Source organism: Stomoxys calcitrans, chromosome 5, assembly GCF_963082655.1.
Source record: "Stomoxys calcitrans chromosome 5, idStoCalc2.1, whole genome shotgun sequence".
Classification (NCBI taxonomy): domain Eukaryota; kingdom Metazoa; phylum Arthropoda; class Insecta; order Diptera; family Muscidae; genus Stomoxys; species Stomoxys calcitrans.
Genome location: NC_081556.1, coordinates 7,290,954 through 7,306,156, shown reverse-complemented (window position 1 = coordinate 7,306,156; position 15,203 = coordinate 7,290,954). Strand labels below are relative to the sequence as shown.

Sequence of the window (15,203 nt, the reverse complement as noted above, 5' to 3'; positions counted from 1 at the left end):
TAAATGCGCCCTTCATTGTCCCAAGACCTTAAATCGAGAGATCGGTCTATATGGCAGCTATATCCAAATCTGGTTCGGTCTGGCCCATATTGAAGAAGTATGTCGAGTGGCCTAACACAACTCACTGTCTCAAATTTCGGCGAAATCGGATAGCAAATGCGCCCTTTATGGAGCTAAGACCTGAAATCGAGAGTTCGGTTTATATGGCAGCTATATACAAATCTGGACAGATCTGTGCCAAATTGAAGAAGGATGTCGAAGAGACTAACAGAACTTACTTGCCTAAATTTCGGCGAAATCGGACAAAAAATGCGCCTTTTATGCGTCCAATACCTTAAATCGAGAGATCGGTCTATATGACAGCTATATCCAAATTTGAACCGATCTGGGCCAAATTGAAGAAGAATTCCGTAGGGCCTAACACAACTCATTTTCCCAAATTTCGGCGAAATTGGACAATAAATGCGCCTTTTATGGGCCCAAGACCTTAAATCGGGAGATCGGTCTATATGGCAGCTATATCCAAATCTGAACCGATCTAGGCCAAGTTGAAGAAGTATGTCGAGTGGCCTAACACAACTCACTGTCCCAAATTTCGGCGAAATCGGGCAATAAATGCGCCCTTTATGGGCCCAAGGCTTATAAGGCAACTATTTTCAAATCTGGACCGATCTGGGCCAGATTGAAGGAGAATGTCGAAGGCGACATCGGATAATAAATGTGCCGTTAATGGGCCCAAGACCTTAAATCGAGAGATCGGTCGATATGGCATATATATCCAAATCTGGACCAATCTGGGCCAAATTGAAGAAGAATATCGAAAGGCCTAACAAAACTTACTTTCATAAATTTCGGCGAAATCTGCCAATAAATGCGCCTTTCATGGGCCCAATACCTTAAATCAAGAGAGCAGTCTATATGGCAGCTATATCCAAATCTTGACCGAATTGGGTCAAATTGATGAGGAATATCGAGTGGCCTAAAACAACTCACTGTTCCAAATTTCAACAAAGTCGGATAATAAATGTGGCTTTTATGGGCCTAAGACCTTAAATCGGCAGATCGGTCTATATGGGGGTTATATCAAGATATAGTCCGATATAGCCCATCTTCGAACTTAACCTGCTTATGGTCAAAAAAAAAAAAAAAAGAATCAGTGCAAAGTTCAGCTCAATATCTCTATTTTTAAAGACTGTAGCGTGATTTCAACAGACAGATGGACGGACAGACGGACGAACAGACGGACGGACATGGCTAGATCCTCTTAGATTTTTAATAGGGTGAAACGGTTATTTCGATGTGTTGCAAATGGAATGACAAAATTAATATACCCCCCATCCTTCGGTGGTGGGTATAAAACCAATGATAGGGCATACCAGTTTTGTCTGTCTCCCATAAATCGATAGAATTGGCAGCAAGCAGCTATTTTTTGTTTATTGGCAAAACATGTAAATTGTTAACAGTTTATAGTGGCCATAAAAAACACAAACGGCAGATAGTAATTTTTTGGGCAAACAAGCTATTCAGTTGGGCCACGTGGAAAGCTCAGAAAAATTAACATACACGTGCTTCAAGGCATTTGCTATCAAACAATGATTTGTATGCAAAAAAACCGAAATTGTTAATAAGATTAGGCAAGAAAAATTGTTCATGTGTTCTACGAACAAGAAGTGAAGACTTGAGAAAACGTTTAAGAAAAACGTGTTTGCTTTATAAAAACGTTTTTGCTTTAAGCCAATAGAAATAAGCCTTTAAATTACATTGTAATTTCGCTTTTTCTGGTTTCTGCCATCTAGTTTCTTTCTAAGCAATTTAAAATGAGCGGTTTCAACGGTTGATGGTCTGGTCTGCCGATAGTCTCCCAAGGGGTCAAGGTAGTTTAATGTTTAATTTTGTAAACAAGCCATTAATAGACAAACATTTCCTCATCTGGCATTAAAATTTTCCCTAGATCACATGTACGAAATGGTGCGAATGAATAGCTGAGCTGTTTTGGGAGTGGCTGTCCACATTTTCCGTCAATGTGCTATGTGGTCGCGCGATATTAGATATGAGTGATTTTACTTGACATAAGTCAGAGTATTGTGTTAAAGGTGTCTATTTTTGGGTAGCACAAAAAGAGGCATTAATAGATTTTTTTTAATATCATGTTATTTTTAGGATAATCTAAATACATAGCAATATGGTAGATCTTATTAAAGCATTGTCAAAAATGTCAATTCAAAGAAATACAATACAGAAGGGCATATGGTTTATTGCAACAAATTCAATAGCATAGAAAACTCATATTGATAACTAAAAAAATATTTGAAAAAATAACAAAAAATTAAAGAAAAATATTAAGAAAATAGAAATTAAACTAAACAAGCAAAAAGGCGTTAAGTTGGACACCCACCACCTTGGGTATATATGTAAACCACATTTCATAAAAATCCTGTGAAAATTGCATACCTTATGTCCCATAACAGTTATATCGAAATAGGTTCCGGTGTAGACCAAATACTAATAATAACGAGTCATTGTTCAATTGTGTATAACAAAATATTAGTCTTTTTAGTAGCTACAACTAACGACTTTTTAGTAGCTACAACGACGTCGAAGAGCCTAACGTAAGTCACTGTGTAAAATTTTTGACATCGGGTTATAAATGCGTCTTTTATGGGGCCAAGACTTTAAATGGAGATATCGGTCTACATGGCAGCTATATCCAAATGTGGACCGATTTGGGCCATATTGCAGAAGTGTGTCAAGGGGTTTAACTTAACTCACTGTCCCAAATTTCGGCGACATCGGACGATAAATGCGGCTTTTATGGGCCTAAGACCCTAAATCGAGGGATCGGTCTATATGGCAGCTACATTCAAATCTGGACCGATCTGGACAAAATTGACGAAGGATGTCGAGAAGCCTAACATAACTCACTGTCCCAAATTTCAGCAAAATCGGATAATAAATGTGGCTTTTATGGGCCAAAGACCCTAAATCAAAGGATCTCTGTTACGACTTCCAACAGCTGTGCCAATTACGGTCCAAATCGGTCTATAACCTGATATAGTTGCCATGTAAACCGATCTCCCGATTTGATTTCTTTATTTTGTATAATATTTTAGCAGAACCCTTGCTGGTGGGTTCCCAAGATTCGGCCCGGCTGAACTTAGCAAGCTTTTACTTGTTTTGTCTGTTCGCGATTTTTTTTTTTTGGTATTAAAATCTTATTGAGATTCCATTGCAGGATAATTTTGTAGAAATTTTATTTTTGTAGAAATTTTTTCGCAATTTTATTTTTACAGAAAAAAAAATGTATTTTTGATAGAAAATTTCGTATATTTTTTTAGATAATTTTGTCAATACTTTATTTCCATGGAAAATTTACTCAAAATTTTATTTTCTCAAAATTTTATTTCTATAGAAAATTATGCTAAATTTTTTCTTGCAAAGAATTTGGTCAACATTTTATTTATATAAAAATTTTTGTCAAAATTTTATTTTTGTAGAAGATTTTTTTTTTTTTAAATTTGTGTCCAAATTTTGTTTTAAAGAAACTTTTGTCTACATTTTATTTTTATCAAAAAGTTTGTCAAAACTTTACTTATATAGAAAATTTTGTCATTTTTTTTTAATAGAAAATTTTGTCTAGATTTTATTTTTATAGAAAATTTTGTCAAAATTTTATTTTTATAGAAAATTTTGTCAAAATTTTATTTTTGTAGAAGATTTTTTCAAAATTTGTGTCCAAATTTTGTTTTAAAGAAACTTTTAATATTTTATTTTTATCAAAAAGTTTGTCAAAACTTTACTCATATAGAAAATTTTGTTAAAATTTTATATGTATAGAAAATTTTGTCAAAATTTTATTTTTATAGAAAATTTTGTCAAAATTTTGTCAAAATTTCATTTATATAAAAAATTTTATCAAAATTTCATTTGTATAAAAAATTTTATCAAAATTTCATTTATATAGAAAATTTTGTCAAAATTTTATTTTAATAGAAATTTTTGTCAAAATTTTATTTTTATAGAAAGTTTTGTCAAAATTTTATTTATATAAAAAATTTTGTTTAAATTTTATTTTTTTCGAAAATTTTGTCAAAATTTTATTTTTATAGAAAATTTTGTTAAAATTTTATGTTTTATAGAAAATTTTGTCAACATTTTATTTTTATAGAAAATTTTGTCAAAATCTTATTTTTATAGAAAATTTTGTCAAAATTTAATTTTTATAGAAAATTTTATTTTTGTAGAAAATTTTATCTTTATAGGAAATTTTGTAAATAATTTTGTTTTTATAGGAAATTTTGTAAAAAATTTTATTTTTATAGGAAAGTTTAATAAAAATTTCTATTCTACAGATAATTTTGTATAAATATTATTTCTAATATTTTTTAAAATATATTTAAAGATCAGATTTTTTGGAATATGTTTTGTAATTTTCCTATTTTTTGTTGAGAACTTTTACATTTCCTTAAATCTTTTATGTATTCCTTCATTAGGCCCTCTTGGCGTATGATCATTATTTTCTTGTCCATCTCAATTAAAATGCGTCATACGCAGTGGTGGGCATTTGTCATCAAGTTTGTGACGTCTTCAAGCTATGACCGATTTTGAATAAATCTCTTTTGAAGTGTTTATTTTGCATTTTTTAAAGCTTAAAAAATATTTACGATATCTACCTCAGTATTTTTGTAGTCATAGCCGCCTGTATGTGTTAATAGACATTCAAACATATATTCTGAAACTTTCTTTCTCTCTCTCATCAACTTTCGTTATGAGAGAGAAAAAAAAACTCAACTAATATGTACCAGAGATTAACAATTAATTACGAAACCTCTACGTCAATTGCGTTGAGACCACTTTTGCATTTGCATTTAATTTAAATGTAATGCTTGAAGTTGTCTAATTTATTGCATCATGCTTCAAAAAATTTAATTTTTTTTTAGTTTATTTTTGGGGAAATTTAATTTCTTTGCTAAGTATATTTTGGCTCAAGACCATTCGATGTTTTGTGTTCCTTTGCAATGTATTTAAATACTAATTAAAGATCACACACACACATACACCATAAGCTTGAATATTCACCAAAGCACAACCGTGTCACATAGGAATAAGCATTTACAAATAAATACATATGTATATGTACGTTTCTATATGGCGGCATGGTGCTGAAAAGCAGGCATCATACAAATGCCATTGTCACGGTCAATAAGTGAATGTTTTTGATGCTCCTTCCTTCTCACTCCCGCTCTCTCTCTCTATGTCACCCTCAATCTTTTAATGTCTCACACAAATTTTCTCTCGTTTTAGTTCTTACACTCTGCTTTCTCTCTTTGTTTTTGATAGGTTTTTTTGTAGCTAAAAGTAGTGATTTTTTCTTCTATCGCTGTGTGTGATTTCCTTTTTAAGCTGTTCATGCGTTGCCAACACCATGAAATGTGGGTAAAGGTTAGACAAAATATTACCGCATATACTAAAATTTTTACCTTGATATTGAGAGGTGAATGTATTTTATCGTTATTTTTGAGATTTCTTTGCTTGGGGTGGCTGACCGTTGCTTAAGAAATATAAACAAAATAAATTAAAAATAAAAGTTTTTTTTTTTCATTTAAGCAATAATAAAATTTCATATAAAAAAATTCTAAATTTGTCTTTAATGTACATTTTGAACGTATTTGACCAATATTATTTAATATTCTCGTCCGCCCGTCTAACATTGAGCTAGAAAAAGTCGTCCATTGTTGATCGGTTAGAGATATCTTTACGAAAATTTTGGAATGGTTATGGCTGAGGTGTTAGCCGGATTAAAAGCCCTATTTATTGACCCTTCAATGCTCGTAGCCCCACTCACAGTCATTCTGGAAACGAAATAGGAGGTTTCTCTTGGTAAAAGATGGATGGTCTTTAGTTCCTGGACTCCTAAGGATCTTATGGCCTTTGATGTTAGGATATGGATGTACCCCACCTGTTATCCTGTCTTACAGATATTGTCTTTTCAATGGACCATCTCTATTTTGCAAGGAAATATATCCCACACTAGGGTATTTTGGACTTGACCACCACATATTCAATTATTTTTTTTACTTTTTAATATCCTCTTTCACTTGAAAATACTTTGTAATTTTTTTAATATAGGCCAACAATTTTGAATAACAATACCCTTTAATGGCCCTTATGTACGCAAAAAACAAAAACATTGCGTTTTTGCCTATCTCTGATATGCAAAGTTAGCAATGTTTTTTTGGTTGGACAATTCCCATTTTACCTGGTTTATGGCACCTTTTTATCACTTATATACCATAACATTATTATTTTAGTTTTGCATATCAATGGAAATACAATTTCTGTTGACTAATTCCTCTTCCAAACCCATATTTTGAGGAAAAAAATTCCCCATGTAATCTCTCGTTCTACTCAAACGGCACTATTTCATGGAAAATAAAATTTATAATAGCGTGAGAGCGAAAACTTGTGGTGTTCCGCCAATTGGGAAAATTTGCATTTTTAGTTTTGTTTACATCATGGCTAGCAACTGATACTAAAATCCACCATAATGTCAATAAAGCTCCCTCCCCAGAGAACTACATGGCAGAATGGGTATCAAGCAGCCACTATATTACCAATGCCATAAATTATGGACTTCCACAATGCGGCAGTAAATCACTATTTTTCTATGTTCCTTTTTTTCCCGGCTAAATTTTTGTGATGATTAGCAAAAACAAAAAATAACACTTTATGATTGTTTTGTTTACATTGAAAACAGACTGAATCCACACGTGCCTGTTTTGCTTTTAATGCTTTGAAAGTATTTCAAGGCTATTGATGGCGGGCTGCCACTTAATGATTTTTCAATTCAAAAAGAAAATCAATTTTGGCTTTTTCTATTCAGATTTTTTTTTATTGGTAAATATGAATTAATTTCAAAAACTTTTAAAAATACAACCTTAACATTTCCTAAGGGAATGGATAAAAAAAGTACCCCTCCCCAAGGGAAAGTGTAATAAAAGTACCCTTCCCCAAGGGAAAGGGTGAGAAAAGTACTTTCCCCAAGGGAAAGGGTAAAAAACGTACCTTTCGCCAAGGGACAGGGTAATAAAAGTACCCTTTCCCAAGGCTAAGGGCAATACAAAACCTTTCTCCAAGGGCAAGGGTAATAAAAGTACCATTCTCCAAGGGAAAGGGTAATAAAACTACCCTTCCCCAATGGAAAGGGTAATAAAACTACCCTTCCTCAAAGGAAAGGGTAATAAAACTACCCTTTACCAAGGGAAAGAGTAATTAAACTACACTTCCCCAAGATAAAGGGTAATAAAAGTACCTTTCCCTAAGGGAATGAGTAATATAAGTACACTTCTCCAAGGGAAAAGGTAATAAATGTACCCTTTCCCAAGGGAAAGGGAAATAAAAGTACTTTCAACAATGGAAAGGACAATAAAAGCACATTCCTCAGGGAAAGGGACAATGAAAGTTCCCGTCCCTAAAGGAAAGGGTAATAAATGTACCATTTCCCAAGGCAAAGGGTAATAAAGGTACCCTTTCCCAAGGCTAAGGGCAATAAAAAACCTTTCTCCAAGGGCAAGGGTAATAATAGTACCATTCTCCAAGGGAAAGGGTAATAAAACTACCCTTCCTCAAAGGAAAGAGTAATAAAACTACCCTTCCTCAAAGGAAATGGTAATAAAACTACCCTTTCCCAAGGGAAAAAGTAATTAAACTACACTTCCCCAAGAAAAAGGGTAATAAAAGTACCCTTCCCTAAGGGAATGAGTATTAAATGTACCCTTCTCCAAGGGAAAGGGTAATAAAAGTACCTTCAACAATGGAAAGGACAATAAAATCACATTCCCCAGGGAAAGAGGCAATGAATGTTCCCATCTCTAAAGGAAAGAGTAATTAATGTAATCTTTCCCAAGGCAAAGGGTAATAAATATACCCTTTCCCGACGCAAAAGGTAATAAAGGTACCCTTTTCCAAAGGAAAGGGAAATAAAAGTACCCTTCCCCAAGGGAAAGGGAAATAAAAATATCTTCAACAATGGAAAGGACAATAAAAGCATATTCCCCAGGGAAAGGGACAATGAAAGTTCCCGTACCTAAAGGAAAGGGTAATAAATGTACCCTTTCCAAGGCAAAGGATAATAAAGGTACCCTTTCCCAAGGCTAAGGGCAATAAAAAACCTTTCTCCAAGGGCAAGGGTAATAATAGTACCATTCTCCAAGGGAAAGGGTAATAAAACTACCCTTCCTCAAAGGAAAGAGTAATAAAACTACCCTTCCTCAAAGGAAAGGGTAATAAAACTACACTTTCCCAAGGGAAAAAGTAATTAAACTACACTTTCCCAAGATAAAGGGTAATAAAAGTACCCTTCCCTAAGGGAATGAGTAATAAATGTACCCTTCTCCAAGGGAAAGGGTAATAAAAGTACCTTCAACAATGGAAAGGACAATAAAAGCACATTCCCCAGGGAAAGAGGCAATGAATGTTCCCATCTCTAAAGGAAAGAGTAATTAATGTAATCTTTCCCAAGGCAAAGGGTAATAAATATACCCTTTCCCAACGCAAAAGGTAATAAAGGTACCCTTTTCCAAAGGAAAGGGTAATAAAAGTACCCTTCCTCAAGGGAAAGGGAAATAAAAGTATCTTCAACATTGGAAAGGACAATAAAAACACATTTGCCAGGGAAAGGGGCAATGAAAGTTCCCGTCCCTAAATGAAAGGGTAAAAAATGTACCCTTTCCCATGGCAAATGTTAATAAAGGTATCCTTTTCCAAAGGAAAGCGTAATAAAATTACCTTTCCTCAAGGAAAGGGTTAAAAAAGTACCGTTCCCGAGCGGGACGGGAAAAGTACCCTTCTTCAAGGGAAAAGGTAATAAAATTACCCTTCCTCAACAGAAAGGATAAGAAAAATACCCTTCCCCAAGGAATATGGTGATAAAAGTACCCTTCCCCAAGGAAAAGGATAATCTAAGTACCTTTTCCTAAGGGAAAGGATAATATAAGTAACTTTGCCCGAAGGAAAGGGTAATAAAAGTACCCTTCCAAAATGAAAGGGGTAATAAAAGTACCCTTCCTCAAGGGAAAGAGTAATAAAATTACCCTTGCCCAAGGAATATGGTAGTAAACGTACACTTCCCCAAGGGAAAGGATAATAAAAGTGCCTTTTCCAAAGGCAAAGAATAATAAAAGAACCCTTACCCAAAAGAATGGATAACAAAAGTACCCTTCCCCAAGGGAAAGGGTAATAAAAGTGAATTTCCCAAGGGAAAAGGTAATAAAAATACATTTCCCAAGGGAAAGGCTTATAAATGTACCCTTTCCTAAGGGAAAGGGTAATAAATGTAACCTGCCTCAAGGGAAAGGGTAATAAAAGTACCCTTTCCCAAGGAATTTGGTAACAAAAGTACCCTTCCCCAAGGAATGTGGCAATGAAAGTAACCTTACCCAAGGGAAAGGATAATAAAATGACTCTCCTCCAAGGGAAATAGTAATAAAGTACCCTTCTCCAAGGCAATGGGCAATAAAAGTACCCTTCCCCAAGGCAAAGGGTAGTAAAATTACCCGTTCCCAAGGAAAATATTATTAAAGTGCTCTTCCCTAGGGAAAAGGGTAATAAAAGTCCCTTTTCCCAAAGGAAAGGGTAATAAAAGTACCCTTCCCCAAATGAAAGGGTAATGAAAGTACCCTTCCCCAAATGAAAGGATAATAAAAGTACCCCTCCCTAAGTGATAGGGTAATAAAGGTAGCCTTTCCCAAACAAAATGGTAATTAAAGTACTCTTCCCCAAGGGAAAGGGTAATGAAAATACACCCAAGGGAAAGAGTTCACTGAGTACCCTTCTCCAAGGGAAAGGGTTAAAAGAGTACCCTTCTCGAAGGGAAAGGTAAAAAAGTACCCCTCCTCAAGGGAAAAGTATTTTTTTTCTTTTCCCTTGGCAATGGTAGTAAAATTACCCAAGGGAAATGGTAGTAAATGGTGCGAAACAAGGAAACGAGCCCCCAACACACAAATATGATCTGAGCTATTCAGTGCAAACGTTTAGAAAAACTTTTGCGATGGGTTAGCTGGGACCGGCCAAATTTTGTTTTTTGCTTCTTTACACTGTAATCTTTTTCCAGCGTGTGGTATACTAACCTTTAGCCGTAATTTAGCTAAAATTTTGCACACAGTCTTCCGTTATGACTGCCAATAACTGTGCGAAGTACGGTCTAAATCGGTCGAGAACCTGATATAGCTCCCATATAAACCGATCTCCCGATTTGACTTCTTGAGCCCCTGGAAGCCGCAAATTTTGTCCGTTTTGGATGAAATTTTGCACAAAGAGTTCCGTTATTATTCTCAACAATAGTGCCAAGTACGGTCTATATCGGTGGAGAACCTGATATAGCTGTCATATAAACCGATCTGTCGATTTGATTTCTTGAGTCACTGGAAGCCGCAATTTTTGTCCGATTTGGATGAAATTTTGCACAAAGAGTTTCGTTAGTACCCTCAACAACAGTGCCAAGTACGGTCTAAATCGGTGGAGAACCTGATATAGCTCCCATATAAACCGATCTCCCGATTTGACTTCTTGAGCCCCTGGAAGCCGCAAATTTTGTCCGTTTTGGATGAAATTTTGCACAAAGTGCTTCGTTATTATTCTCAACAATAGTGCCAAGTACGGTCTAAATCGGTGGAGAACCTGATATAGCTCCCATATAAACCGATCTCCCGATTTGACTTCTTGAGCCACTGGAAGCCGCAAATTTTGTCCGTTTTGGATGAAATTATGCACAAAGTGCTTCGTTATTATTCTCAACAATAGTGCCAAGTACGGTCTAAATCGGTTAATAGCCTGATATAGTTCCCATATAAACCGATCTCCCGATTTGATTTCTTGAATCCCTGGAAGCCGCAATTTTTGTCCGATTTGGATGAAATTTTGCACAAAGAGTTCTGTTATGTGCAATGTACGGTCCAAATCGGTACGATGCAAATTGGTCAAGAACCTGATATAGGTCCCATGTTCGGTTCCTAGAAGCTTTAGTTTTTGCTGGTTTGACAGAAATTTGGTATGAAGAATATAATTATGCCTTTCAGAATTGTTAGCAGAATACATGGTGGTGAGTTCCCAAGATTCGGCCCGGCCGAACTTGGCACACTTTTGCTTGTTTATTGTTCTAAAATTTAATTTAGGCGCAAAAAAAAAACGTTCATTCTACTTTCAGTTTTTATTCTTTATGATCACAAAACCATTCCACTGTATTAAGTATGCGAAATATATGCCTCTTTGTAACAGACACACTTAGGGTGTTCATGCCTAAGCTGATTGCTATTGTCACGCGCGCTTGTAAATTTGATAATTTGTAGAAGAGAATAAAAACAACAATAGAAACAGGCTCGTGATGAACCAAGGTTAGATTTTTTCGTTACATGAAACGTTCTTTGGGTACTAAAATTCAAGTGCTTCGCAGCTTACAAAATATTGTATATTCAAACTAATTGAAATGCTGCTGCGACTGCTTCACAAACATAAGCAGGCATAAACAAAATCAAATCATAAGGCAAAAATTACTTAAAATTAAGAATCCAATTTCATAAAAAAATAAACATTTCAAGGGTTTCATAGATAGGCGTTTTCTCTCAAGTCATGGCGGAAGCAATTTTAAACGCAATTTTTGAGTTTATGAAATGAATATTTATAATCATCATCATATTTATGTACAGCTCTTCGTTCGTTCAAAAAAAATAGTATTATCGATGTTCATACATCGCAAACGAAATGAAAGTGATAACTGCCATTGAAAGTTAACTCAGCACTTTATCAAAGACTTCCCACCATTGTAATATAACTGATAACAAATCAGTTGAGAAAAGCTGTGAGGGCAGCTCATTTAGAAACGTCTGACTGGTAAATGGCAAAACATCATGGCTGAATGGCAATGAACTTACATGTCTATCTTTAAAGTGTGAAAAAATTCAGAAAGCACAGTTTCGAATTACGTACTTCAAATACGGGTACTTGAAACCTACTAGAAACGTAGAACCTAGTGAAATTTAAAAGTATTCTTTGAAAATAAAATTTTAAAAATATCAAACAAAAAATTGGTAAAAAAATAAAAAAAAAGATAAATCAAATTTAATTCCACATTTTTCATAAAATTTCTATAATTAATTTGAACCAGTTTTCCATGGCAATAACTTTAAAACTAAAAAAAAATCTGACATGTTTAACTAAATAACATAGCAATTTTCCAATTGTGAAGGAAACATTTTTAGGATTTACTTCGCTAAAAATGTTCTCCTTGCTTTAAAGTTTTAAACTAAATAACAATTTTTTTTTAAAACAACTTTCCAATTATTAAGGAAAAACTTACTTCGGTCAATGAATTTTTACATCATATTAAGGAATTTGTATCTTTAATAATAGTACAACAAGTATTATTATTAAAGAATCAAGAATTAAAAGAAAATTTTAGAAAATATAACTTCGGATCAACATTTTCTATAAATTTCTTTAAAATTAAAAATTTTACCTAATTCTCCATGACAACAAAATTTTGATGCCGAAAAAGATTTCTTAAACTAAATAAAAATTTTTGTTCTATTTCTTAAAAAAGTTTTTTTCGGTGAAATTTTTGTCCTTGCTTTAAAGATTACTTAAATTTAAATTTTTTTTCAAACAATAAAAAATTTTTGTAAAGAAAAATTTACTTCGATCAAAGATTTTTTTCTTCATATTAAGAAATTTTTTTATTTTACATGGTAGTACAATAAATCTTATTATTAAAGAATCAAATATTAAAAAAAAATTACAAAACCGAAAACCGATTCAACATTTTTTATAAAATTTCTATAAAATTCTAAATTTGACTCAATATTCCATGGGAACGGAATTTTGACACAGAAAAAAAATTTTGACTTTGCTTTAAAGATTTGTTAAAAAAAGCTAAACAATTTTTTTGCTTTTCAAAGAAGGATTTCCTTAAGTGAATATGTTAGGTTAGGTTTAGAGACAGTTGCCGATCGCAGTTGCCAATCGGAGACCCCTGGTCCATTGTGTTCGCCCTAGAAAGAAATGAAATAAAAGAGAAAAGAAAAAAAAAACACGGTAAGAAAAAGAAGATAAACGAAAAGCCGTCATAGAGACCGAAAGAAGTCTCACCGACAAGAGAGCCACCCCTTCAGGCATCTCAGGCCTTTACAGAAGTCCAGAATGACTTGGGTGTCGAAAGACTGTAGAAAGCTCAGTGAAGAGAAGAGGTATTTACTCATAGTCCTGTGCCGTCTTGCACCATCGCGAGACATTGGCAGAGTAGATGCACGACTGTCTTCAATTCCTTCTCATCCTCACAGATCCTGCAGAAATCCCCATCGTCCCGAGCCCATCGCCATGTCAGTGGCCAAAAACATGACCCCTTGTGCCCAGTATGAGTCCTGACAGTTCATTGCAATAGCAGAACTTTAACGTCGCTCTGGACACAATGTTTGGTGGACTACTGCAATGCTTGCTTTGAACATTTTTCTTCTGAAAATTAAATTTTAATAAAATTTTTTTGCGATTATTTAATTTTGACAAGGTAAGTTTAGGTTGAGTGGGTTGCCCACCCAAGCTGAGTTCACTCGGAGGCCAATCTGGCCCATTGTGGTACCCTAGAAAGGAAGGGAAGAGAAAGAAGATGTGAGACCTCGTACTACAGGTTATACACGAATAAAATAAAGACAGGAGGAATGAAGAACCCGAGCGGGGTGTGGTACCCTAGAAAGAAAGGGAAGAGAAAGAAGATGTGAGACCTCGTACTACAGGTTATACACGAATAAAAGAAAGACAGGAGAAATGAAGAACCCAAGCGGGGTGTGAAGAAACGCCCATAGCCATGCAAGCACGGATGCACTTGCGTGGGGCTACGCCGGAGTTTATGGCACCCCCCGTCGGAAACATCCTGTTCGTTCAACAAATCTCAGGAGACATACCAGAGGTACGTTCGCAAGTCCACTCAGATCACAGAAGAAACGGCTCCGCAGAAAGGAGAGCTTACGTCCCTGCAGACCCAGACATGAAGACAGCAAGTGCTTAATAGTCTCCTTTTCATCCTCATCGACGGAACTCCTACAGAAGTCATTGTACGGTATTCCCATACGCGCCGCCATGCGGCCTATGGCACAGTGTCCGCTTATGACCCATGTCAAGGTACCCATCGACCTTTTAATGAACGCCAGCAACTCTCTCGTCCACCTCCGGTCGATGACCGGCCATAGCGCCTTTGCAATTCGGCAATCACCAACGCCGCCCTGGCCATCCCCTCTACTGTGTTCAGTAGCTCGAAAAATTACACTTTGGCAAGACTGTTGACTGGTCCGCCCGGCGCAGACGAACGTCTTCTAGCGCAAACATCCGTCTTCTCATTCCATGGAATCCCCTCATGCCCAGGAACCCATGTCAGCGTCACATCGTGGGTCCGGAGCCTATCCCGGGACTCCAAACAATCCGCCACGCATCTTGACCTCACCATCCTCGACCCATACTGTCCACATAAATTCTGAGTTTCGAGGGCGGTTAATCCCTTACCAGAATTTCTCTTGCGGCCACTGCAATGACACAGACCTCTGCTTGAAAGACCGTACAGTCAAGCTGTCTCAGACACATACTGACATAAAGTGCTTCAGAGTAGACCCCCAATCCAGTTCCTGACTCCATCTTGGAGCCATTTGTGTAGATCGAGGTATCATCCTCCGCAAGTACAGCATTCGCTCTCCATTCATCCGGCTCAGGAAATCGAAGAGCGCATGCCGAATACCAGTCGGCACTGGTGCCCGTTAGTCGGTGATCCTCCTCGGTCTACCCTCCGCATCCATAACAACCAGAATCGAACTGTAGCCGCAACCATCCTCCTTCAGTATGGCGAGCTCCCTCAGCCTTAGCGCGACCCTGGCAGCGCAGTTCCAAATATAGGCCTCAATGGGCTGCATATTCAGCATAGCCTCCAGGCCTGCTTGCGGTGCGGATCTCAGTACCCCTGCGACCCTGACGCAGGCCAGTCTCTGGACCTTCTCGAACTCCCTCGCACGCGTTCTCTTCTCTACGTCATTCCACCATACAAGTGTTCCATATACATCGAATAAATCTTCTTAGGAGTCACCCTCCACCTCCTACTGATCATCCTCCTGCAGGAGTAAAAAGCCCACAGTGTCTTACGGATTTTTTACTCGGTGTTCCTCTTTGAGGACAGC

The 15,203-nt window shown here is 36.0% G+C and overlaps 1 long non-coding RNA gene across 1 annotated transcript; it reads right to left on the bottom strand.

The window, feature by feature from the left end:
• Positions 1-4,452: 4,452 nt before the first annotated feature.
• LOC106091757 (uncharacterized) lies at positions 4,453-6,392 on the bottom strand. The gene is made up of 3 exons (XR_001222048.1): positions 6,257-6,392; positions 5,478-5,548; positions 4,453-5,400 (listed from the first exon to the last, which is right to left on the bottom strand). It is a non-coding gene; the product is annotated as an uncharacterized LOC106091757 (long non-coding RNA).
• Between the last annotated feature and the right edge of the window lie 8,811 nt (positions 6,393-15,203).